This window comes from Oreochromis aureus, linkage group 18 (genome assembly GCF_013358895.1).
Source record: "Oreochromis aureus strain Israel breed Guangdong linkage group 18, ZZ_aureus, whole genome shotgun sequence".
Taxonomy (NCBI): domain Eukaryota; kingdom Metazoa; phylum Chordata; class Actinopteri; order Cichliformes; family Cichlidae; genus Oreochromis; species Oreochromis aureus.
The window spans coordinates 35,445,194-35,472,491 of record NC_052959.1 but is presented as its reverse complement, the minus strand read 5'-3'; the positions used below and the strand labels follow the sequence as shown (position 1 = coordinate 35,472,491).

The window sequence follows — 27,298 nt, the reverse complement described above, 5'->3', positions numbered from 1 at the left end:
CTCGTTCACACTCCACACCAGCAGATGGCGCTAATGCACTATTTCTCTGTTTTCCAACCACTAATATATGCCTTCAACTGACGGAACTTCACATTGTGACACCAGGCGGAAGTAAACAAAGAAAAGGCGGAAGAACCGTTAGCTTTCCTCCTGTGTGTCTGAGCACGGAGTGTGTGAGCTGTGGCAGTAACAATGCCTTCAGTTCAGTATCTGAGAGAGTTTATCAACGAGCGACTAACTGCTGCTGCTGAACAAATATTCTTGGAGTTTGAAAAAACGATCGTCCAGTACGAGGAAGAGATCGACCGTCAGCGCAGACTGCTGGATATCACCTGGAAACCCCAAATCAAGCTGCACAGGACAGGTGAGTGTCCCTCTGAGGGAGGATCCTGATCACAGCTCTGCGGGACGTTTATGATTGTGAGGTAGAAAAACCTGAATGCATCATTTTCATTTTCACCGAGCCGGTGTGTGTGTGTGTGTGTGTGTGTGTGTGTGTGTGTGTGTGTGTGTGTGACAGAGAGAGAGGCTCATACACATGTCGATATTAAGTGTAAATAACTCAGACTGAGCTGATGGACTCTGAGTTTGTCTTTAATGACAGTTTAATCCGAGCAGCTGCTCAGTGAGATGCAGCACAGATGCTTCTTATCTGTGATCAGTGTTTACCTTCAGACAGCTTTAACTTGATTTAAAACTGATAGATGTAAAAACAGGGCGGGTCCATCGGGCTCAGAATCTATTGGAGAACCTGGTTGGTGTCATTTGTTGCCATCAGGCTGTAAACATGTGCTTTTTATATCAGGAGATAAGCTGAGAACATGAAGCACGTATGAAATTATGAGTTTAGAGCTGATCAGTGTCTTAAAATGGAGCTGCAGCGCTGGCTAGTGTGAACCTTCTGACAATAAAAAATGCATATATGAACTTTAATTTGTATCATATTTGTTACAGCTGGCTTTTTTCAATTTATTGGTTGCATTTTTATTTTATTTTTTTTAAATTCATTTAGGATTTTCAGTGGAGAGAAACCTACTGATGATGTAGGTCTCAAAAACTCACAAAGACTCACAAATATGATACACCAGGTGCTAAGGAGTTAAAGACAAATGAAACAGAAACAATCAACAGTTTCTACCAGATCTCTGTCAGTATCAGTGTAATCTACAGGAAATGTTACAAAATGATGATTTGGTTAAAAATGTCTGCTACCAGCTCGCAGATCACATGAAAACCTGCAGAAGCACTTTGGTTAACAGCAGCTCTTCTGAATGGAGCTGCTGATAGTTTATAAGCTGCTTTTACTGCTCAGGGGACGAACTTTCATGTTCCAGAGCAACTGACATTAACTTCAACTATAGACCCGCCTCATCTGCAATAATTCAGCAGGCGTGAATGCACAAATACAAAAGTCAGCCATTACTTTTCTCTAACTCTGGGTATAATCAGCTCTGCTCACAACCTCTTGAGATTCTGAGGAGCAAAGCTGATTTTAAAAAATGAGTCCAACCTCTAACATCATCACTTTTCTTTTTCTCGTGTCCTTTTTTCCTCCAGACGTCCCACAGCAGCCTGTCTGTAAGGAGGAGGAGGTTCTCATTGAGCTGCAGCTCTGTGACCAGGAGGAACCAGAACCTCCACAGATTAAAGAGGAACAGGAGGAACTGTGCAGCAGTCAGGAGGGAGAGCAGCTGGGACTGAAGGAGGAGCCTGATACCTTTATGGTGACTGCTGCTGACGAAGGAGAGCACAGTGAACCAGAAGCAAACACTGACCAGCTCCCCTCTCACAGCTCTGACACTTTTATGTTTATTCAGTCCAAATCTAAAGAAATATTTGAAGTTATTAATAATTCTATCCAGTACGAGGAAGAGAACGACCATCAGCACAGACTCATGGATATCAGCTGGAAGCCCAAAATACAGCTTCACATTACAGGTATGTAAAAGTCTGAATGAAGTCACACATGAATGGGACTCATGGAGGATCCTAATCACAGCTCTGTGGGACATTTATGATTGTGAGGGCTTTTTGGAGATGTGAGCTAACAAAGAGCAAACAGAGGACAGGACTGCACTGTGCTCCATTCAAACAGCAGGCGCTGAAATCAGCCTGGATTTGAGCCTTTTATCCATCTGAGTCCATCACTAATCGAGTTTCTTTAAGCTGATTCATTTCAAACAGCTTTATGTTTCCTGTTAAACTTGTGAGAGTTTCAAACGTCATAAATTAAAAAAAGCATCCAGTTGTCTGAATGTAATTTTTTCACCACACAAAAATGCTGCTACCAGATATTCCTACAAATATATTTTCCTGCTGTTTATCTGAAATAAATCTTCATTAAGTATTGCTTGCAAACACATGATTACTTAGTTATTAGGATTTGTATTTATAGTACATATGTTGTATTTGCATTTAAATTTAATATTTTAACCACATTTCAAAATAAATGCACAAACTAATGCATTCAGTCACCCTGATCAAGTCTGTTGTTGCGGTGTGTGAGGGTGCACTAAGGTGAAGCGCGCACTCGCAATGTCTGACAGGACGTTTTGGTTTGGTAGGCTTCTGTTTTGAAGTCCAGTAACCACTGGTTTTTGAGGGCAACTTCCTAAAGCCTGATTCATGGAGTGCACACATGATTATGGGCTAATGACGTTCACCTGAAAGTTTATCACAGTTAGTGGGGTTTAAACCGTGCAGGGGTAAAATGAGTGCAGTATTTCACTGTATATGTTTGTTTGTAGCTGGAGTGTGTGGTGGGGAATCTCTTGAATTTTATGATCATTGGCGATTTCAGGAGTAATATATTGAGAGCTCTGGAAAACAACGAGTCTGTTGTGGTTGTTTTTTCCATCATCTGGGCCCTGTTTCAGAAAGCCGGTTTAGTGCAAACTCTGAGTAAGTATACCCTGAGTTAACGAAAACTCTGGGTTTTCGGTTTCACAAAGCGAGTTTAGATTAATTCTGAGTGAGTTACTATGACGACACACTCCGTGAAGCTAACCTGCCCCCTAGCAGGTTTACTTCAACTAACCCTGACTTTCTCCGCCTCTTTGTCGGAAACCTGACTGTAGGAAGTGTCAGACATAGCGTGCCCCTTCCTTGAAGAGCCAGTAGATGTTGAAGCCCAAATTCTCAGAGCTCTCCGCCGGGAGAGAGTGATTAGAGCGTTTGGACATTTTATCATTTCCTGATGATTTTCTGTGTGAACGTTACCGTTTGTCAGCACAATCTATAATTTATTTGAATAACATCCTCAGGCCTTATATTGCTCATGTGACACATCGCGGACATTCTCTCAGTTCTGTGCATATTATTTGTATTGCACTTCGTTTTTTGCAAACGGGAGCTTTCTGTATAATATTGGTGATGCTGAGCACGTTTCAAGGCTACCGTCTGTCGGGCAGTCAGGAATGTTAGAGTTGCACTGAAACGTCTCCTGTACTCGTTTGTGGTGTTCCTCGGTCATAGACCCACAAGATTTATCAAAGAGGATTCCACAAAATTGCAGGTATCAGGATGAACAAAACTTAATTCATGATGTGGTGATACTTGAACTACTACTTAAATTTTACATTTATTTTCAGGGCTCCCAGGCGTGATTGGCTGTATAGATGGCACTCACATTCCAATCATTGCTCCTTCAGTAAATGAAGGAGACTATGTGAACAGGAAGTCTTTCCACAGCATTAATGTACAGGTACATAGTTCCCTGTAGCATTTCAAACTAACACATTATTTCATTATGGTAATGGATGCTAATTTGTGTTCTCTGCACTGTGAAGATCATATGTGATGCTGCCAACATTATCACAAATGTGGAAGCCAAGTGGCCAGGCTCTGTTCATGACTCACGAATTTTTTGTGAATGTACACTGAGCACAAAATTTGGACATGGTGAGTTGAAAATACTTTAAAATATATAAAGACCAATTGCTACAGGGACATTTGAACTGAAGTGTATCCTTCTGTCTGAGGAGAGTTCACTGGCTACTTGCTTGGTGATAGGGGGTATCCAGGTCTACCCTATTTGCTTACCCCTTACCCTGACCCTGAACCGGGCCCACAGCAGCGATATAATCTGGCTCATTGCAGGACAAGAGCCAGAGTTGAAATGACTATCGGAATGCTTAAGGCCCGGTTCCAGTGCCTTCAAAGACTCAGGGTCACCCCAGAAAGGGCATGTGACATTATTGTGGCATGTGTGATTCTTCACAACATTGCCACAATTAGAGGAGAACACTGTCCTTCTGAACCAAACATCAGCAGTGATCCAAACCATGAACATCCTGACCCTCCCACGGACATACAAGATGGAAGAGCAGTCAGAGACACCATATGTCACAATCTTTCCTTTGACCCATCACCTCAACATGTTGAAAGAAGAATAAACAGATTTTTGTTCAACTGGCTTTATTGGTCGCCTGTATTTCCTGTACACAAAGTATTAATAAGTATATTATTATGTTGTTCAAACACTGAAATAATTCGTCCATCTCTGACCACTTCACCCACCCTTAACTGATGTTCCAGCAGTAAAATCTCAATCTTGGTCTTTTGGATCTGCTGCTTGAAGTGTTCCATTTCCAAGTCGCATTTTTTTTATTTTCTTGATCAAATAGGTCTTGTACAGCTGCTTTACAGGGAGCTATGGAAACACAGGAAATAGCATTGACATTCATAGTACATGCCTACTTAGGTTGGTTGTAAATCAGTGCTGAACATCTTACTGAGGAAAGGTTTGTTGGAGAAGTGGCTGGACCCTCTTCCTCTGCATTTCCATCATCACTCTGTTAGAGACATAGAAAGTCCATGGTTTTATTATAGTACCACATTTTATTCAATTGTTATATTTTCCATTGTAAGATGTAAACCTCATAAAGTGTCTCTGTTGCTTCCTCCTCTGTAACAGCTGTCAATGTTTCTTCATTATTTTCCTGTAGTAGAGAAATTAACAACATTGCTGTTCTACTGTAAACTCATATGATCTGTGGAGTATTAAGAGTACTCACAACTGCATGTTGGTCTGGCTCAACAGGAGGCTGCACCAGATGCAGTACACCATCACCATCAACTGATAGAATATGAGGTTTATACAGGTCACTTATAACTTACAAGGGACCAAATGGCAATTAACAAACATACCAATCACCTTACACTTCATTGTCATTATGCTCTCAAAGACAACCAAGACTGAGGGAAGGCAAAATCAGTAGGAAAATAACTTCACTACAAAATAATTCATTATGGTAAAGAGTTTATCAAATGAATGAGTAGCACTGCAAAGGTGACTGTGAAGAAAGGATGTATGCACATCATGTATTATTTTGAATTTACCTCTTATGTAGGCACTTGTGTCTTGCGGGTTATTGACTCAGAGGATGTCCCCGCAGAGATGCCTTCAGCCACAGGGCGCCCACTGTTTTGGCTGAGGGCCAACTGCTCAGCCTCTGTGAGTGGTGGTGGTGGAGGACCCCACCTGTTTTTCGGCCTCCGCTTTTTTCTGTTGGCTATAACGGGTCACATTTGAGCATACAGAGTAAGCAACTATGTACTTGTAATGTGCTCAGATAATTTCAAGTGCTTACAGAAAGAAAATGAATGTAGCCTCTAACTGCAATTGATTTACATAGGACAAACAGACCAAGCACTATGGCTCATAATACAATTACACCTTACCTGTTTGGACTATATTTTAATATTTCATTTTACTTGCTGCCAGGAACGTTTGGGGCCTGTTGGGTTGCACCTGCGCTCACATCACATCACAAAATAAAATGTATAAAATAAAAAATAAAATGAAATATAATAAAATAACGTGTTAAATGGGTGGAAATCCCTAGATCAATGTTTAAATTAACACTCACGCATTGACTCTGTCGGCTATGTTTTGCCATGCATGCTCCTTTCTTTTGCAGCTGAGGCTGTGTTACTTTTTTTTCCATAAAAATTTGCATGTTATCGGCATATGCTGCCATCAGAATTTCGGCCTCAAGCGCTGTAAAATACATTGACCGCGCCTTCTTTCCCTCCGTCTCCATGGTGACTCGCTTAATCTGTGCTCCACTAATCAGGGCTTTATGTATCCTCGTGCGCGCTTAACTTGGGGTTAAAGCAACTCCGCGTTGATTGAACTAATTGTTATCAGCCTTTCTGAAACCGAATATTCCGAGTTGGACAGTTCGGGGTTACTCAACCCTGAGTATCATTTTTAACTCTGAGTTTTCTAAACCCGCTTTCTGAAACAGGGCCCATGTCCCCTTCATGTTAACCACCGGCCGCTACACAGTGCTGCTGTATTTGGGATCATTATCTTGTTTCTTGTGGTTAGTTTGGACGCTCGTATTTGTAAACGTCTCTGATCGTTCTGCTTCTACCATCATGAGTAAAACTGACTGAACCGTGAAGCCCGAACCATCACACGCGTTATGAATCTGAATCAGGTCAGCCTGTTTGAAGGAGGTCAGGAGAGAGGTCTAACAGTCGGCATCTGCAGCCTTCTGTAGAACACAGTGGAGGCACTGCCCTGGTTTGCGCTGCATTTCAGCCAATTTTGTTGGAGCTCATATTAAAACTGAAGGAATTATAAATGCAGAAAAGTACATGCAGATTTAATCCACCGTACAATATCACCTTGAGACTGGAAATGGCTTCATTTCCAGCATGAGCATGATCACAAACAGTCTGATGATGCATTCATCTAGATGGTGCTCTGTGTGTTTTTCTATGAGTCATGGATCAGTCTCCCTGGAGCTCAGACCTCAACATTACTGAAGAAGTGTGGAGTCTTGACAGGCAACAAAACAAAATTCAGCCAATATCCAAAGAATATCTATAAATCTTTTTCAGGAACCCTGGAGAACTCTTCTTTAACACTACCTGAATAAATGACAAAAAAAGCTGCCAAACTGTGTTCAGTCTGTGGTGAAGATTAAAGGTAGCGATACCACATCAATCAATACCAAATATTTAAAATTGTACAAACCTTTGCCTTGTATACTGTATAGGGATGGTTATTGATAAGATTTCCACGATTCCGATTCCATTTTCGATTCTGTTTAACGATTCGATTCTTTATCGATTCTTTTTTAAAAAGGAGAACACTAAGGTCGATTAGCTTAGAACTGTTTTATATCTTCTCTTTGAACAAGATAGAAATTTAGGAGTAACATGGCCTTACAAACCCAACAGTGAGATCTTAAGAGATCCACAGCCTACGGCTCTTCAATGGGGTGTCACAGGGTCCCCGGGAAAAAAAATTGTAAATGTAAAATAATAAAATAAATATTCTTCTGTAGCAATAACAAAGTATAACATAAATTATTCTGTAGCAATTACACAAGAATATCCAGTAATGTCCCTGCCTACAATTAAACACATTCACTTACCGAAAATCGGGGGCATCTGCTGTGGCAAATGGGTGCAAGCCTTTGACCACAAACTTAGTCACTGCTCGGTGACATTCGTCTATCCTGGCCTGAAAGGAGACGCTAACTGTAGACTGCAGCGAGAACTGCCAGACTCTGTCTGTCTCATCATGGTCACCTAAATGCACAGTAATGGTAGGTTTTGTAATAAGGCAGATCGCGCTAACATAATATGCACTGTTAGTTGATTATTTACCTGCCGCATTAACGGGAGAGGACGTGCAAATGTTACCGCTGCTGCTGGGTTGAGATTCACGAGTCCGGAGCGGAATTAAAAACACGACATTCATTTAAGGTCATCGCGTGTTTTGTGAGCAAATGCTTTTGCATATTCGTAGTGTTTCCTCCCTTAAATGAAATATCTACTTTGCAAGTATTGCAAGTTGCCCTGTTGTCATCCGTTCTCGTAAAGTATAACCAAACTTTTGAGCGTTTGAGCCGCTTAGGCGTCATGTTTCCTGCCAGGTAAATGACGCTCCACAACGTGGTGACGTCATTCGGGGCGACTGGAATCGATAAGGGAATCGTTTGCAAAAATGGCAAACAATTCCAAGGAATTGAAACAGTGGGAACCGGTTCTCAACAAGAACTGGTTTTCGATACCCATCCCTAATACTGTATAATGTGTTTGGTTTTGCATACTTTTCAATAAATTGCCATTTCATTAAATTGCTACATCATTTCCCCATTTTCCAGACAAAACATAAATGAAGGATAGCTTTAGACTTTTGCGCAGTATTACAATTTTATTTATCTCACTCATCTGTACATTTTTACCAACTGACATTTTTAAAATACACATGCAAAATATAAAAAGAGCATATATTATTTAAATGTACTGGAAATGTATTCAAACTGAAAGTTCTTTAAAGAATCAACTAAACGTTCTTTGCACTTGGAACAAAAACCTGCATGAATGCCATAAAAACGACACAAACACAATCTTTTTATTTTGTTACTGTTAGAAAGTTGGTTTGTCGTGTCATACTGATCATTTATTGATTCAGTGTATGTTCATTGCCTGCAGTTTTTCTACCTTGCTATTTAACCTCTCTCCTTTTTTTTTTTTTTTTTTTTTGCCTTTCCCGTTTGGCTCTTTTGCCATCAGAATTATTGTCTGAAGGCGTAACCTCTCTCTTCCTGCACGTCTGCTGATGTTCCTCAGTTGATTTCTGGAGTGGCAGCCTTTGTGGATGACATTTATTTTCTCTGTAAAAGTCTTATTTTGACAATGTATTTTCTCAGGGATGTTTTTCTATTATCACATCACTTTTCTTTTTCTCGTGTCCTTTTGTCCCTCCAGACGTCCCACAGCAGCCTGTCTGTGAGGAGGAGGAGGTTCTCCCTGATAAGCAGCTCTGGAAGCAGCAAAGGAGCTCCAGTCTGGACCAGGAGGAACCAGAACCAGAGGGAGAGCAGCTTGGACTGAAGGGGGAGACTGATACCTTTATGGTGACTGCTGCTGAGGAAGAAGACCACAATGACCCAGAAGCAAACACTGACCAGCTTCTTTCTCACAGCTGTCCTATAAATGAGAGCCAAAATCATGAAGGAAGCTGGAATTTAGATTCAGGGACAAATGGTAACTCAGAGAGTCGGTGTAACTCTGACACAGGTAAAAAGTCCTTAACATGTGATTTTTGTGGAAAATCCTTTAAGAATAAGTACAACATGAATCAACATCACAGAATCCACACAGGTGAGAAGCCGTATTCTTGTGAAACATGTGGGAAAAGTTTTTATGTGTCATCATCTCTTAAAAGCCATAAGACTACCCATACAGGTGAGAAACCATATTCTTGTAAAACATGTGGGAAAAGTTTCACACAGAGGGGTAGTTTGACTATACACATGAGAACGCACACAGGTGAGAAGCCGTATCATTGTAAAACGTGCAGGAAAATTTTCACATGTAGCAGTCATTTATCAGTGCACATAAGAACACACACAGGTGAGAAACCATATTGTTGTAAAACATGCGGGAAAATGTTCACATACAGAAGTCAGCTGTTTGGGCACATAAGAACGCACACTGGTGAGAAACCGTATCATTGCAAAACATGCGGGAAAATGTTCACATATAACAGTCATTTGTGGCGGCACATGAAAACTCACACAGGGGAGAAACCATAATGTTGTAAAACATGCGGGAAAATGTTCACATACAGAAGTGTCTGTTTGGACATAGAACAACTCTCACCGGTGTATCAAGCGTATCATTTTCAGAAATTGTAGTCTTGAAACATTTGGAGAGAAGCCAAGCATGAAGGAAGATTGGAGGACTTACACTTGTTCACAGGAGAGCTTTCAGAGTTCAAATATCTTTAGACTGTATTCCGACAAGCATCATTTATTGCATGTTTATTATGTATAAAGCAGAGTTTCATCTAATCTGTTCTCATCTAATTCTTCAGTGAAAATATGCTGACTCTAAAAAAAATGGATTTTAGTCTTGGTTTTATTTATTAATATACAGTATTTATTTATAGGGGATTGAAACTCAATTTGTATTAAGTTTTGTATTTGCTGTCTATTAGTGGATAACCAACGGCTGTTGTTGGTTGGTGTCTTGTGATGTAAAAGTGCATTTGAGCTATTTGTTTTTTAATAAATAGAAAACATTGACGGATTTTTTTATTTTGTTTTTTACATTTGTAGCTATTCAGTTTATTTGGTTCATAATACCTTTGATTATTTAGTTCATTTAGACTGACTTTGTTTTGTTGTGTTTTATCTGCATAGCAGTAACTAATGAAAGGATATTTTGACAGTAATAAAGTAGAAAGTTCCGAGGGGATGATTGTTTCCCTTGGACTCCTCCAGCCTGCAGCAAAGACATCGTTCCTGTAGCTGCACATATGTTTCTCTTCTTGAGAGCACAGTGTGAGGCAAAGATGTTTTTCCTGCGTCATGGGGACCTGCCAGAGCTGAGGAAGGCTGGTTTGAGCTCATCTTTCATTCAGCACCGCTTTAAAAGATCAAAGAGGGTTTTAAGCAGAGTAGAATAATATGGAATAGGGATAAATGAAGATAACGGTTTACTTCAATTTTACCTTTATAACTATTGAATAGATTTTTATAGATTACTGCTGTTAGCTTCTGCATGCATTAAATAAATTGAATCTGTGATTGAAGTAAAGCCCACCTGTCATTACTTATTTCATTCAATAGTTTCTTTCAGATTGTGTGTTAGAGAAACAGTTTTCCCCTTTACCTCCATCATTTTGGTTTGTGTACACCTGAACTTTGTTGAAAACTTTTAGACAGGGGTCTATGTCTGTTCCTCAGACTCCTCCCACCTGAATGCTGTCATTATAAAGCCACTTGAGCTCGGTCCTTAAGATGTTTCAGATTAAATATCTGGCACTATGGCTCCATGAATATGGACTCTCAGAAGTGGAACTCGTGGAATGATGGATGGAAGTCCCAAAAATATTTGGTTGTCGGATCTCTGATGCAGATTTGGAGGTGTGTAGAAAACAGAATTTTACAAGTAGGAGGCTGACATTTGAGTTCCAGCTGCTCATATATATCATGAAGTTCAGACCACGTCAACTGTTTAATCAACCATTTTATTATAGTGAATTAAAAGAAATGTGGAAAGGCTGACAGTATATTGTGAGTGTGTGGACGTCTGTATGTAGTGGAAGTCTGAAAAAGAATGAAAATTAAACCAATGCCAGAGAAACCACATCCCTACCTGCTGGTGAAAAGAGTGAACATTTGTTACCACCTGCCTCACAACCTACCAAATCCTAGACAAACCCAGAAAGGGCAAAGGCCTGAGTGGGTGGAGTTATCTGGGAACTGGTGAAGATTATTGTGTACAAGGCCCATAATAATCTGTAAAACAGTCCAAATCACATCGATGTTTTCACATTTACTAAAGTTTGAATATGAAAAGAAAGAAACATTCTTTTTGATCCATCACTTTTAAATTCTTTGTGGAGTTTCTGTTAATATTCTTCAAATGATGGCGGCCTGTCTCATTTTACTAGTAGAAATGTTTGTGTCAGCCAGGGTTAGGGCTGTTATGGTTTGTTTAGTTGATATAGGTGATGTTTCTGAGTCATATCGATCATCAGGAATATATTGAACACGACTCTGTGACCATGCTCCTTTCCAGAGTATAAACTGAGGAGCCTGAGGGTCAGATTGATGTTTAATAGCTCAGCCAATAGTTTTGTGCTTCCACAGCAGCTCTGTCTCTGTCTCTGATCTTTACTGTTGCATTTCTCTGTTGTCTTTGTCATCAGTCCAATAACGCAAGAATCAGAGGTTTAACAGTGTGTGGCTCCCTCTAGTGGATGTTGTGGAGTATTCTGTTGTCTTTGCTCCAAAGGTTTTTGTACAGAGTTTTGGTGTTTCCTGTCACTGTGGGCTGCAGAGCACAGTAGTACACAGCAGAGTCAGACAGCTGAAGCTTCTGGATCTTCAGAGGAACTGACTTTTCTGTCTTGTTGATTTTAGCATCAAATCTGTCATCATTGAATTCTGCAGCCTTAACTGTTGACTCTGAGACACATTTCAGCATATACTTTGGGTAACTGTTTACTTCTTGCTTGTACCAAATCAGTGTAGGGCCAGGGTAACTGGTCTCAAATGTACATCCAAGTGTAACTGTGTCTCCTTCAGCAGCAATGACATCTCCTTGTTCCTGGATCACTTTGTCTTCTCCTTTACACTCTGAGGAAGAACAGAACATGCAGAGGAAGAGATGGATCAATAAACATGATTGAATAAAGGAGAACAATCAGCAGCTTTAAAGAGTTCTATTACATGTAGAATATTTGTCACTTTGAACCATATCAGGTGTTTTTACAAGCTAACAAATGGCAGCAGAGATGATCTGCTGAACATTCAAACAGATTTCTTCTCTTGTCTAACACTCACCTCTGATATGAGAGAAAAGTAAAATGAGGTAAAGCAGCATGTCTTTAGTTGTTGGGTTAGTCAGACAGCAGAATGAAGAAACTAAGCAGCCTCTCTGCTGCAGTCCTTCTCCTCAACATCAGGCTGGCTGTCGTTTGACTTCTGCAGACAGAAATCATCTCATTGGTTGAGTTCAGCATCAGTGGGTGGAGTCAGAAACAGTTTCAGGTCAGTCAGTGAGGTTATTTGTGTCTTTACCTCTGTGTGTTACTCTACTCGATCTATTTTCTTTTTCTTATTTCCTTTTGTTCCTCCAGACGTCCCACAGCAGCACATCTGTCAGAAGGAGCAGGAGGAGGAGGTTCTCCCTGAACAGAAGCTCTGGAACCCACAGCAGCTCTGTCTCTGTCTCTGATCTTTACTGCTTCATTTCTCTGTTGTCTTTGTCATCAGTCCAATGACAAAAGCATATGTTAACTGCTTCAGTCTTTTAAGTCATGTCAAGGCTTCCAAAGTTTCTAGTGAAATGATGACTTATGTGAATGTGATGAATCTTAAATTATCTATTTTCACTAAATGATGATATATAGATAGATACTTTATATGTACAGCAAAGATTTAAAAAAAAAAATAAAAGAAAAAAGGAAGTTAGTTAAAAACATTTGTTACATTTAAAGTCCCTGAACTGAATATTTCCTTTGTTTTTTCCCAAGTTACTAAATTAACAATGGAATGAGTTTATTTGCTCTGTGTTGTTCTAAAGATGTTTTTTTTAGATGCCAAGACAGATTTCTCTCTTTTTTAAAACTGACTTTCAAATGCATCACTGGCCTTGTCCCAGAGTTAGTGACCAATATGATTCTAAAAGTCAGCTCATGGAGCCTGCAAACTGCCAAAGTCCAAAACATTATTTGGTCAGTCCTCGTTTTCTTTCAAATGTCCTCATATTTTGAATAGTTTACCATTTGCAATAAAACTAGCTGATGTTCAACATTCAGTCTGAGAATTGTTCTCTTCACAGCAGCACTTATTATTGACACAATGGTTGAACACAGTGCAGAAGGAGAGCACCGCCTACTGGATGATGTCGCCCTCCTCTTTGAGCTGGATGTTCACTTCTCTCACTTCCTCTTCCTCCTGGTTCACCGACTGTTAGCAGCATTAGAATCACTGTGAGGAGGGAGTATGGAGCATTGTGTGCAAGGAAAAACAGAATCTCTCATGGTTATGATTAGAGAAAAAAAATACACATGACAAAAGTCAAACAGGGAATTAAAAGCAAAACTAAAATTGAAAAGAACACAGTTAACAGTAATAAGTTAAATCATCTCATCTATATGAAAGTATGAGCACCAGAACTTCTGATTTATTAGACAAAAGGCCAAATATTTAAGATCTGAATATAATAAAAAATTAATTTATGGCCAAACCGTAATAATAATTAACAAATAATTTGTTCTGGAAGTGCTTTGTGAGTTCCTATGTAATAAAAATGTGTTTGTTGTAGTGGTGGATTAGCAGGTAGCTGAGCTAGTTCTCCTGAGCCTCCAGAACACGAGGAGAACAGCTGGACGGGTACACCTGAGCTTCCAGCGAGGTCAGAAACTGCACCTGCCGGGAACTAGCCGCTAACACCCGAGGAGCAGTTTGTTTGTTCTGAACTCACCAAATCCAAACAGTAACTCCTTTTATAAAAATAAGATTTAAAAATGTCATCTGAGTCTGCGGTGTCAATCAGCTGAAGGAGGCAGTGGATTCAAGATAGGAATCATGTTAAAGTTCAATGTAAGAAAACCATTCAGATAATTTCAAAACAGAAAACTTCAAATTCTAATTTATGATATTTGTGATTTTCTTGTTTTTCATGGATGTAGAAAAAAAATGATTTCAGCTGGAAACTGATTTGAAACAGAGAGAAATCTTCGACAGCGGAACAGTTAAAGGTAAATGCCCTCTGCCGGAACAACAACCGTGTGACACCAAGCGGAAGTAAAGAAAGGAAAGGCGCGTGTGTGAACAGAGCCGCGAGTGTGGGACCGAAAAGAGTCAGCACATCACTGTGGTGTTAGGGGCTTTACACTGACTGCCCGAGCTCTCTGTAATACTTTACATTCACTGATAAAAGAGAGAGAGAGAGATAGAGAGAGGGAGGTGCGTTAACAGTCCCGCTCTGGCGGAGCTTTATCACGTGACACCAGGCGGAACTAAACAAAGGAAAGGCGCTAATGGTGTTAGCTTTCCTCCTGTGTGTCTGAGCACGGAGTGTGTGAGCTGTGGCAGTAACAATGCCTTCAGTTCAGTATCTGAGAGAGTTTATCAACGAGCGACTAACTGCTGCTGCTGAACAAATATTCTTGGAGTTTGAAAAAACGATCGTCCAGTACGAGGAAGAGATCGACCGTCAGCGCAGACTGCTGGATATCACCTGGAAACCCCAAATCAAGCTGCACAGGACAGGTGAGTGTCCCTCTGATGGAGGATCCTAATCACAGCTCTGCGGGACATTTCTGATTGTGAGGACTTTTTGGAGATGTGAGCTAACAAAGCGCAAACAGGACAGGACTGCACTGTGCACCATTCAAACAGCAGGCGCTGAAACCATTTAAAGCTTTGAAGTCTGAACTTTTTCCTCTTGATGATTTTTTAGCTAAGAAGTCAGATTTATATATAAGACCAAGCTAAGAGAAATCTGAGCATGGATAGTGTGTGAGGCTGCACATGTGTTACATGTAGAGATGACAGTATCTTCATGTAGTTGACTTTATTCCCCTTTTTAATTTTTTTACTCATACAAGCTTATGGTTGCAGAGGATATTTACTGATTTGTACCTTTTTTTTTTTAATCATCACATCTGTTTTATTATTTTCATCCCTCCAGATGTCCCACCGCAGCCTGTCTGTGAAGAGAAGGTTCTCCCTGAGCTGCAGCTCTGTGACCAGGAAGAACCAGAATCTCCACAGATTAAAGAGGAACAGGAGGAACTGTGCAGCAGTCAGGAGGGAGAGCAGCTGGGACTGAAGGAGGAGACTGATACCTTTATGGTGACTGTTGTTGAGGAAAGTGACCACAGTGAACCAGAAGCAGACAATGAACAGCTTCCATCTCTCAGCTCTGATAACTTTTTTTGTACCAAACCAAAAGACACAGAAGACATTAGAATTTTTTTCCAGTACAAAGAGATCAACAATCAACAAAGGCAGTTGGCTGTCAACTGGAAACCTGAAATAAAGCTCTACAGAATAGGTAAGTTAGTCTCAGGGGGGATCCTATCGGGAGGATCAGGTCATTGATCCATAGAGAAACTGACCACATGACTGAAACTATAGTCAAATGTCTGTAGCTCAGTTTGTAGAGCAGGTCACCTACCATCTGAAAGGTTGGTTTGATCCCCATTTCTGCCACTCAGGTGGGTTTTTTCTGTTTTCCAGCTTTCAGGCTTGTTTCACTTGCATGGAGAGCTCCTTTGACCGCATGTTGTATGTTCACAGCAAAACCAAATGCAAGCACCACAACTCAGATCAACTCCAGGCCTTTTATCTGCTTAATTGATAATGACATAACAAAAGAATTGCCCATGAAATGGTATTTGAGTCAATTGTCCAATTACTTTTGGTCCCTTTAAAAAGAGGGTGGCACATGTTAAGGAGCTGAAACTCTTAAACCCTTCATCCAATTATAATTGGAGTAAAATGTGTTTCATTTCATCTGACCAGCTCCTTTGCTGATTAAAATGGGAATCTAGGGCTTATTTTTACTATTTTCTATCCAGAAAAGAACTCAGGGTGGGACCACTGGATTATCAGACTGGGCTGGTGGTACTCTCTTTTAAGAAGGGAAGGTGTGCTCCAGCTGTATGGGGGATCACAATGCTAAGCCTACCTGGGAAGGTGTACGCTGGAGTACTAGAGAGGAGAATTCATCCATTCGTCAAACGTCAGATTCAGGATGTACAGTGCAATTTTCATCCTGGTTGTCGAACGCTGGCTCTTTATCCTCTTGAGGCTATTCGAGGGTGTGTGGGAGTTTGCCCAACAGTCTACAGTGCTTTGTGGACTTGGAGAAGGTATTCGACTGCAGTCCTTGGGGTGTCCTGTGAACGGTGCTTTGGAACTATTGGCTATTTTGCCATTGTCAAAGGGCAGTTAGTCCCTGTACAGCTGCTCTGAACTTGGTCCATGTTGGCAACAATAAGTTGGACTCATTCCTGGTGGATGATGGGTTCCAGCAGTGCTGGCCTTCATCACCAGTTCTACTCTACATTCTACTTTTATATCATCAGGATTTCTTAGTACAGCAAAGTGGCAGAGAGTCTCAGGTTTGGTGGTCCCAGAATCTTAACTTTGTGTTCAACAGACGACTTGTTTCTTTTGGTGGTGTCTTGATGCATTTTGCAGCTGTAAGTCACCTGGTGCAGAGTGTGAAACAGCGGAAATGAGAATTGGCATCTCCAAGTCCAGAGCCATGACTCTCAGCTGGAAAAGGGTGGCATGCTCAATTCCAGACCAAGGCAGACCCGGACACGATGGCAAAATCTGATATCCTTAACTGCTTTCTCTGCACAGTCATGTGGTGTATTGTCCATTGTTGCCATTCCTTCAGCCATGTTGATTGTGTGCCATAGGTGACATGCAGCTGTGTAACCGTGCTGGAGATCTTTGTCTTCCTTGCTGGTGATTAAATTAATGCACTTGAGCTCAAAAATGCCACTACTCCATGGTTTGTGTTAAAATCTCTCATGCCAAAAACCCAGGGCTCTAGAGTGTGACCAATTTGGTCGCAAATGTGACCAAGTTTTTCAGTGGTGCGACTAAAAAAAAAATATTTTCGGGTAACAAAAAAAAAAAAATCTCTGCAACTCTCCGTGTGGTCAACAACAGACACACATTATGCCCCTATCGTGGACTAAACCAATCAGAGATAGTCAGGGGGCGGGACCTCTGATTGGCCGTGGTCCAGTTGAAAGTGCAGGTGGAAGAGAGAGAGAGTAGCTTGAATAAAGCGATATCAATTCATTAACGGATTCCACACAAAGACGTAAACACAGAGCGACCCGACGCATCAGAATCAGCTTTGTCTTTCTCGGCTTTCACCCCACGGCCCGAACACGGACACGCTGTCGGAGCTCAGCGATTCTGATGCGTCGGGTCCGTGCTGTGTTTACGTCTTTTTTGCGCTGATTCTGAGCTGCAGGTTTTGTCTCTCCAACCAAAATTCGCCGAGCCAGCAGCAAAAAGAAGCAGCAAACTACGCTTCACATTTGATCAATGTCGCCATGAATTCCCTCTGACTTTTGCTGTTTTGCTTCCACCACGATAAAAATCACACTTCATGCACAGCTCCTCCCTCTCTCTCTCTCTCTCTGTACTTCAAGAACAGTTTCCCGTCTCAAATCTCTGTTTTCTGCATTATTTATTCGCTTATTACCCACCAGTCTACCGTTGTTTACAGCGCTGTCGGCCGCTGTCTTTTTCTTTTCTTTTTCTTTGTTCACTTAAATGACCTCGGACAAGAAAGCCTAATTTCTGCTGTTCAATACTGAAGAAATTTAAACTTCTTAAAATTATGCAATATTGCAGAATATTGCAGAATATTTTTAAGGTTATCTGCTATAAAACGCCAGACCAGGAAAATCTCCTTCATGTTTTTCTGTGTTTTATTCTCAGTTACTTTGACACAAAGGCATCTGCTGTGATGCTCACAATTCTGATGAAGTCTCATGTGTATCAGTACTGATAAATGATCAGAATTATAATATTTCTGACTGTCTGAGGCTAAATTGAATCGAATCAGGACTTTGAGAACCAGAATCGAATGGATTATAGAAATCAGTGATGATACCCAGCCCTAGTGAGCAGCCTAGGCCCGACAGAAGTGGTTCAAGGTTCAAGGTTCTTTATTTGTCACATGCATAGTTATACAAGTATAACACACAGTGAAATGTATCCTGACACGATCCTCGACATGTGCAAAAACATGGGGGGGGGGTAGAGGAATAACATTATAAATATATATATATAGTATATACATTGGGTGAATGTGCAGTAGAAGCAGCAGCAGGTGAATTCTGTACATTAATATGAATAGACATCTGACTATTTTACAGAATGGACAATATAAACATATTTAAAGTTAAAGGAAGTGGATGTAGCTGTGGGTAATAAGAAAAGATGAAAAGAACTATTGATAACTTTTGTGTTAAGTTAAGGCCTGATCCGTCTGAAATTCATAGCCAGCTCTGACACGGTGCCATCAATCTTTGAATGCTGAAAAAACAGCAGTGTATCCAGAAAACACATTATATGCTGCAATAAATGCACTGCCCAAGTGTCCCCTCTCCCCACTGCCTTTCAGCAGCAGGCAGCAGCAAACAGGTCGTCAGAGGAGCCAAGATGATGATTAACTTTAACATTTTCTACAATATTGACAAAGCAATTTAAGCACAAGTTTGTTAGTTAATCATTTAGAAATGAATATTGTCTGTATGGACTTCCCCCCTAAAGAAAGTGCACATGTAAAACTGCGGTGTTAAGCGATGCGGTTGAAAAATTTGAGTGCGCCTAACTTTTGTGCCGGTACGCCTAAATTTTTAAAGTTAGGCGTACCGGTGCGCCCATGGCAAAAAGTTAGTCTAGAGCCCTGCAAAAACCACCAACCGATACCTCTGCCAGTATTCCATATTGGGACAAATCGTGGGCCTGGACCTGGCTGTTGTTGCTGTAGCTGTGGTTCACGCTCAGGCTGTGCTTGTGTAGCCAACGCAGCAGCCACAGATTGTTGTATCTCTGTTTTTAAGTCAGCTGATACAGCCACCATTTGTTTAGCTTTTGTTTTGTTCTTGTTAAACTCTGAGTCCTTTTCTTCCACCTGATGTTTAAGCAACCTTTTGGTTAATTGTTTAATGTTTTGCTCCGATTTCTCTCTGTGTCTCCTGACATGATGTTGCAAGTACTCTCTCTATAACAAGTCTGTCATAGCACTCAAGTCGACCACCCCATCCAGGGAGTCTTGTACAGATCTTGGCAATCCAGTTTCACACTGATTTCTCCACAAGAGTAAGGTTGCCTCACTCCTATCAGGCCGCACACCTGTGTGATGTTTCCATAGTTTGGCTGCTTGTTCCAGATATTCAGCCAAAGACTCGTTGGCTTCCAATTTCAGTCCTTTGAATGCCCTTTAGGGTTGCCACAAACGATCATTTTGATAGTCGGCTAGTCACCGATTATTTTTGCGATTAGTCGACTAATCAGATCATGCATTCATTGGACATAAAACGTACAGCTTATTGCACCAGCATGCATCTGCTCTTATATAACTATCATTAGCTTACAGCTTGAAGTGTTTAGTAGGGGTCAACGATACACAAAATTCATGGTTCGGTTCGATATTTTTCATGCTTTTTCATGTTCATGCTTTTTTTAATTTGTCATTTATTAAAATTATAAATATATATTTTAACTCAAAAGTACAGTTTTTAAATTTAATGTTGCTGAAACAACAAAATAATTTAAAAAATCTATCTGATGGAGAAATCACTCATCTTTGGAAAAGAGTTTATTACAGAGAAATGTCTCTTTCCAAAATAAAAGCTATACTATACGCTTCTTCTGGACTATATTCTCAGCAGCATATTAAACATATCAGGTCCCCATAAGGAGAATCATGTGCTGACGGCTGTCTCAATGACTCGGGTAAAGTCTGTAGCATGCGTGCTTGTTGTTTTTGTCTGCTTCCACTTGTCTTTGCACTAGGACGATGTCGGCGTAAACGTGCAGTCATATTCGTTGTGTTCCCACTAGTGCTGTCAGCGTTAATCTCGTTAAAATGACATTAACGCCATAACACGGCAAATCTCCGTTAACGAGCTACCGCGGATCGCCCCGTGTGTGGGGCTGGACGGCGTCAACACGTTAACAAGTGACAGGGGATTTCTTTAAATCAACCTGCCGTTCTTCAGCTGAGACGGCTGAGTCAGAAAACACAACACTGCAGAAGTTTTTCACTCGCGAGGGGCAGTCGTAGAACGCACGAACTGCGCCCCACGACTGTCCGCGTCCTTTATTTATACTTTTCTGTGTGAGTGTGTGTGTGTGTGTATGTGCGTACAAAGGTAACAACGTCATTTAGAGCCGCGGGTTTTTCCCCTTCACTACATTTGCATGTTCTTCTAAAAGAGCTGAGGTTTCACTTCTCTGTTCTCTGAAGACAGGAAACGGTTAGTAGCTGCACACAAGTTACTAGGTGAAAAGTCACTTAGACATGTCCTTAATAATAATATAAAAAGATACATTTCATATAGCTGATCATATTATACAATATTCTCTTGACAACAAGCTAACTGCGCTAACGCACTAGTTCCCACCAATTGAGCATTGCCTGGCACATCCGACATACTGTTTTACTTTTGTCCATGACGCGATTACCTTCAGGGTCATACTTCACATGAAGACCAAGATAGTTCCAAAGGCCGGATCTGAATGAGGGTGGGGGAGGTTCAATTTGCCATGTTGCAACGAGCTTAGCTTCTGTCTTGCCAGCTTGTGCTGCGCTCAGTCGATCTGTGCTCGACAGTGCAGCCTAGGCGGAGTAGTCGAACGCAGATCCACTGAGCTCTCAACACGGACAGCGTCGTCAGAAGAAAAGTTGATAAAATAAATGAAAAATTTTGTATTGTTCGATACATATGCGTACCGAACCGAAAGCACTGTATCGAACGGTTCAATATCGATACGAGTATTGTTGCACCCCTAGTGTTTAGGTATGTGCTAACTAAAAATAAAGACAAGATGATAGTTTATTAAGTTTTAATGAAATTTGCAGATTGTTTCGGTGGAGTTTAATAAATTCAGCCGTCTGATCCTTGCTATCTAAAATATAACAGGACACCGGAGTATATTCTCAAGCATCTCACACTTCTGATAATCAGCTGTCTGTTTGACGTTTATTCAGCTGTGTAAAAACTATAACTTTAATCTCAGCCAAACCGATTTACTCAGGAACAAATAAAATACTAAAAAAAGCCAAACAATAACATTTTTAAGTTATCTAAGTGACTTATATATCCTGTTGAACCAGAGTGGCGAAAAACCGTGAGGGGGTTTAAAAAGATTTGCCGGGAGTCCGGTGTTCTCACCGGCTCTAGTGAGCCTTGAACCCCGGCTCGCTATCAAGCTGGTGGGTAACAGACGTCTCCGAAAACGTCAGAGCGCTTTTGAAAATATGTGGTGTCTTGATAAACTGAGCAGATATTTGAGGTTTACACAGCTACAGTCTCGCCTGAAAGTATGTTAAACGTTTATTTTGTGACCCAGAAAGAATAATAAGAGTAATATTAAAACTAACTAGCTGCCGCCATTGTTGGAAACGGAGCAGAGCCGCGCTATGAATTCTGGGGTAGGTTGGGCCACGAGGGATACACCCAACCCATCCTTCAAATCTGGGGAAATGAAGGACGCATTTGTCGGCCGCGTTTGTTGGAGTCTTTAAATTTGGACAGTCTTCGTCGTGTTGCTGTAATGTAATCTGCCTACAAATGCGGGCACAGGAAGATGCGGTTCCTGAATTTGGACACAGGTACGATACCGGACACTGCTTCTTCTTCTTCGGGGTTTAACAGCAGCTGGTATCCTTGTACATGCAGTGCTGCCATCATCTGTTTCAGTCCGTTATTACACTCTTAAATCCTACTACTTATTCCTGCGTCTTTTGGGATCTTACAAAGCTTCAAACGACACGTCGACTATTAAATTAGTCGTCGACGATTTTGATAGTCGACGTAATCGTGGCAGCCCTAGTATTAAAACGCCAAATGTTTTCCTTTTAAGCACATTTTATATAAAACCGATTTTACCAGTAGGCTACCATTGTTATTAACTTCTCAATGCACTCTGGGTAGTGATGTCATACGGTTGCACAGCATTGAGTTGAGCACTGAAAATGGGTTCTGTTCAACCTTTCCAGTATGAACCAGTGCAAAGAGAGGAGGATGAAAATAGTCAACCAGCACTTAGTTTAGATGAAGATGAAAACAATCCATCACACGAGGACGCGAGAGTGAGGGCAAACTACTGGTGTCTATGCGGCTACAGCTTGCCAATGGCAACGGTGACTGAGAGCGTAAAGAGCTCAATTTTATGGCAGCAGCTATCCATGGTATCGCATAACTGCATGATAAAATCATTATCACATTTTAATTTTTATTATATAGTGAAATTGCGACATCGTTGTTCTTACAGATTCTCCATGCAACACAGTGCACCAAAACTTTGAAGCCGTATGTCTTAATCCAGATGTTCTATGGGCAGCCCTTGTTAGCCTCCATGACCGCCATAGTGCTGGTCTACCAAGTCGTAAACAGGTCACTAAAAGGCAAGTTGATTAATACCCTCGGTACACTATAAAAAACAACCTAGGTTAGCTGAACGAAAGCGCCTATACTGCCAACAACCAATACATGTCATCGTCCCACAATGCATTGTGTGCGACAAAACATCGCCGCTCCCACGGCTCCAAAATAGTTTTAAACAACAAAGATTTAATGAAAAACAAAAAAAATTGTAGTTATTCTCAACTATGTTTTTATGTAGTGAAGATAATTTGTAACATATTTAGAGTAACTTGTCATAATAGTCAGGGTTCCTTCTAAGGAGTTAAAGAATTCAGCAAATGAAAATCAACAGTTTCTGCCCAGATCACTGTCGCCAAAGTGCTTGCTCATAGGGGGTCATATGATTGTTGGGTTTTTTTCTGTATTTATTATTGTGCTATCTACTGTACAATATAAAGCGCCTTGAGGCAACTTTTGTTTTGATTTGGCGCTATATAAATTGAATTGAATTGAATTGTCAGTGTCAGTGTAATCTACAGAAAATGTTACAAAATGATGATTTGGTTAAAAATGTCTGCTACCAGCTCGCAGATCACATGAAAACCTGCAGAAGCACTTTGGTTAACAGCAGCTCTTCTGAATGGAGCTGCTGATAGTTTCTAAGCTGCTTTTACTGCTCAGGGGACGAACTTTCATGTTCCAGAGCAACTGACATTAACTTCAACTATGGACCCGCCTCATCTGCAATAATTCAGCAGGCGTGAATGCACAAATACAAAAGTCAGCCATTACTTTTATGTAACTCTGGGTATAATCGGCTCTGCTCACAACCTCTTGAGATTCTGAGGAGCAAAGCTGATTTTAAAAAATGAGTCCAACCTCTAACATCATCACTTTTCTTTTTCTCGTGTCCTTTTTTCCTCCAGACGTCCCACAGCAGCCTGTCTGTAAGGAGGAGGAGGTTCTCTCCGAGCTGCAGCTCTGTGACCAGGAGAGGAGCTCCAGTGTGGACCAGGAGGAACCAGAACCTCCACAGATTAAAGAGGAACAGGAGGAACTGTGCAGCAGTCAGGAGGGAGAGCAGCTGGGACTGAAGGAGGAGCCTGATACCTTTATGGTGACTGCTGCTGAGGAAGGAGAGCACAGTGAACCAGAAGCAAACACTGACCAGCTCCCCTCTCACAGCTCTGATATTTTTACATTTATTCAGTCCAAATCTAAAGAAATATTTGAAGTTATTAATAATTCTATCCAGTACGAGGAAGAGAACGACCATCAGCACAGACTCATGGATATCAGCTGGAAGCCCAAAATACAGCTTCACATTACAGGTATGTAAAAGTCTGAATGAAGTCACACATGAATTTGACTCATGGAGGATCCTGATCACAGCTCTGCGGGACATTTATGATTGTGAGGGCTTTTTGGAGATGTGAGCTAACAAAGAGCAAACAGAAGACAGGACTGCACTGTGTGGATCTAAGTTATGAATCTGAATCATGATCAACATGTTTGAAGGAGGTCAGGAGAGAGGTCTAACAGTCGGCGTCTGCAGCCTTCTGTTGAACACGGTGGAGGTGCTGTTATGGTTTGCGCTGCATTTCAGCCAGTGTTGTTGGAGCTCATATTAAAACTGAAGGAATTATAAATGCAGAAAAGTACATGCAGATTTAATCCACCGTATAATATCATCTTGAGACTGGAAATGGCTTCATTTCCAGCATGAGCATGATCACAAACACTCTGATAATGTATCAAAACGTCATCTTTGTTAATGTTATTACTGTTAGAAAGTTCGTTTGTCATGTCATACTGATCATTTATTGATTCAGTGTATGTTTATTGCCTGCAGCTTTTCTACCTTGCCATTTTACCTCTCTCTTCCTTTACTGCTGCACGTCTGCTGATGTTCCTCTGTTGATGAGCTTATTTCTGGAGTGGCAGCCTTTGTGGATGACACTTATTTTCTTTGTAAAAGTCTTATTTTGACAATGTATTTTCTCAGGCATGTTTTTCTATTATCACATCACAGAGGGAGAGCAGCTTGGACTGAAGGAGGAGACTGATACCTTTATGGTGACTGCTGCTGAGGAAGGAGACCACCATGACCCAGAAGCAAACACTGACCAGCTTCTTTCCCACAGCTGTCCTATAAATGAGAGCCAAAATCATGAAGGAAGCTGGAATTTAGATTCAGGGACAAATAGTAACTCAGAGAATCTGTGTAACTCTGACACAGGAAAAAAGTATTTAACATGTGATTTTTGTGGAAAATCCTTTAATGAAATGTACAAAATGAATCGACATCTGACAATACACACAGGTAAGAAGCCATATTCTTGTGAAACATGTGGGAAAAGTTTCACAGTGAAGGGTAATCTGACTGTGCACATGAGAACGCACACAGGTGAGAAGCCTTATTCTTGTGAAACGTGTGGGAAAAGTTTTTATTTGTCATCATCACTTAAAGACCATAAGACTGCCCACACAGGTGAGAAACCATATTCTTGTAAAACATGTGGGAAAAGTTTCAGACACAGGGGTAATTTAAATATGCACAAGAGAGCACACACAGGTGAGAATCCGTATCATTGTAAAATATGCAGCAAGATGTTCAGACGTAGAAGAAGTTTATCGGCGCACATAAGAATGCACACAGGTGAGAAGCCGTATTCTTGTGAAACTTGTGGAAAAAGTTTTTATTTTTCATATTCACTTAAAAGACATATGACTGCCCATACAGGTGAGAAGTTGTATTCTTGTAAAACATGTGGGAAAAGTTTAACACAGAAGGGTAGTTTGACCATACACATGAGACTGCACACAGGTGAGAGACCGTATCATTGTAAAAGATGCAGGAAAAAATTTATAAGTAGTGGTCGTTTATCGGCACACGTGAAAAGAGCACACAAGTGAGAAACCGTATCATTGCAAAAGCTGCTGGAAAATGTTCCCATACAGAAGTCATCTGTTTGGACACACGAGTACTCACTTCGTTGACAAAGCATATGTTTGAGAAGTCGTAATCTTGAAGCATTTAGAGAGAACAACATCTGAGAAGCCAAGCGTAACAGAAGATCTAAGGATTTATACAGGTTCACAGGAGAGCTGTTCAGAGAATATTTATCTATCGGCTGGTTGAAACTCAATTTGAATATCAAGTTTTATATTTGCTGTCTATTCGTTGATAGCTGATAGCTTTTGCTGATTTGGAGTTGGTGTCTTGTGATGTAAAAGTGCATTTGAGCTATTTGTTTTTTAATAAATAGAAAATGTTGAAGGTTTTTTTATTTTGTTTTTTACATTTTGTAGCTATTCAGTTTATTTGGTTCATATCATTTTTGGTTATTTAGTTCATTTCAACTGACTTTGTTTTGTTTTTGTTTGTTTTTTACTTTTCAGTTTTGTAAGAATGTAGACGTTGTTATGCGATCATCAGGTTTTACCAGTACCAGCATTGGGGAGGGTCTTTGTCTTGTTGTGTTTTATCTGCATAGCAGTAACTAATGAAAGAATATTTTGACAGTAATAAAGTAGAACATTTGTGTACCCTTGGACTCCTCCAGCCTGCAGCAAAGACCTCGTTCCTGTAGCTGCACATATGTTTCTCTGCTTGAGAGCACAGTGTGAGGCAAAGATGTTTTTCCTGCGTCATGGGGACCTGCCAGAGCTGAGGAAGGCTGGTTTGAGCTCAACTTTCATTCAGCACCGCTTTAAAAGATCAAAGAGGGTTTTAAGCAGAGTAGAATAAGATGGAATAGGGATAAGTGAAGATAACGGATTACTTCAATTGTATCCTTTATAACTGTTGAATAGATTTTTATATATTATTGCTGTTAGCCTTCTGCCTGCATTAAATAAATTGAATCTATGATTATATTAAAGCCCACCTGTCCTTACTTTATTTCATTCAGTAGTTTCTTTCAGTAGTCTTTCCTGAGTGATGTAAAATCCAGATTGTGTGTTAGAGAAACAGTTTTTCCCCTTTACCTCCGTCATTTTGGTTTGTACACACCTGAACTTTGCTGAAAACTGTTACACAGGGGTCTATGTCTGTTCCTGAGACTCCTCCCACCTGAATGCTGTCATTATTCACCACATGCAGTGGCAGGTTGCCCTGCAGTGGAATGAACCCCCCCAACCCCCCGACCTTACACGCACAACACAGACATCACATGGGGATACAAGTCAGAGAACGGTTGCATTACAGAAAAACCACTGAAATGTACACTACAATGGGAAAGTACAAGAGGAAAAAAAGAGACGTCTATTCATGCTGGGCTATAGGAGGACAGCATGAGAACAGGAAACAAAAAAACTCCTCTGCACAGAAAGCACATAAATCCACAGTAACAGGGTTGGGTAGGGGATGAGGAGTAATCCTAGGCAACACAGCAGCCATCCTGCCACTGCGCCGTCTCTCCAGCGCGGGCCCAGACCCGCCTCGTGTTCCCAGGAGGAAACGAGCAACGAAGGCGTTGGAAGGGGAGGGGGGATGAGTGAGTGCTTATCGTATGTGTGTGCGTGTCCATAGTTCAGCTGAGACAGTGTCCTTCGCCCTACCAGGCTAAGTAAACAGTCTTCCAGCCAACCCAGGTGGCCTTGAGTGGGAAGAACAGTCTAAACACAGTCGTTATCAGGGAGTTTTGTTTGGCTCCAGCCTTGAGCCTA

At 40.9% G+C, this 27,298-nt stretch overlaps 2 long non-coding RNA genes and 1 pseudogene across 2 annotated transcripts; 2 read left to right on the top strand and 1 right to left on the bottom strand.

Moving 5' to 3' along the window:
* Positions 1–98: 98 nt before the first annotated feature.
* LOC116312777 lies at positions 99–26,511 on the top strand (annotated as a pseudogene).
* Positions 3,542–4,345, top strand: LOC120434328. The gene is made up of 3 exons (XR_005609050.1): positions 3,542–3,703; positions 3,789–3,900; positions 3,981–4,345. It is a non-coding gene; the product is annotated as an uncharacterized LOC120434328 (long non-coding RNA).
* On the bottom strand, positions 4,400–4,871 carry LOC120434329. Its single transcript, XR_005609051.1, has 2 exons — positions 4,734–4,871; positions 4,400–4,651 (listed from the first exon to the last, which is right to left on the bottom strand). It is a non-coding gene; the product is annotated as an uncharacterized LOC120434329 (long non-coding RNA).
* Positions 26,512–27,298: the final 787 nt, after the last annotated feature.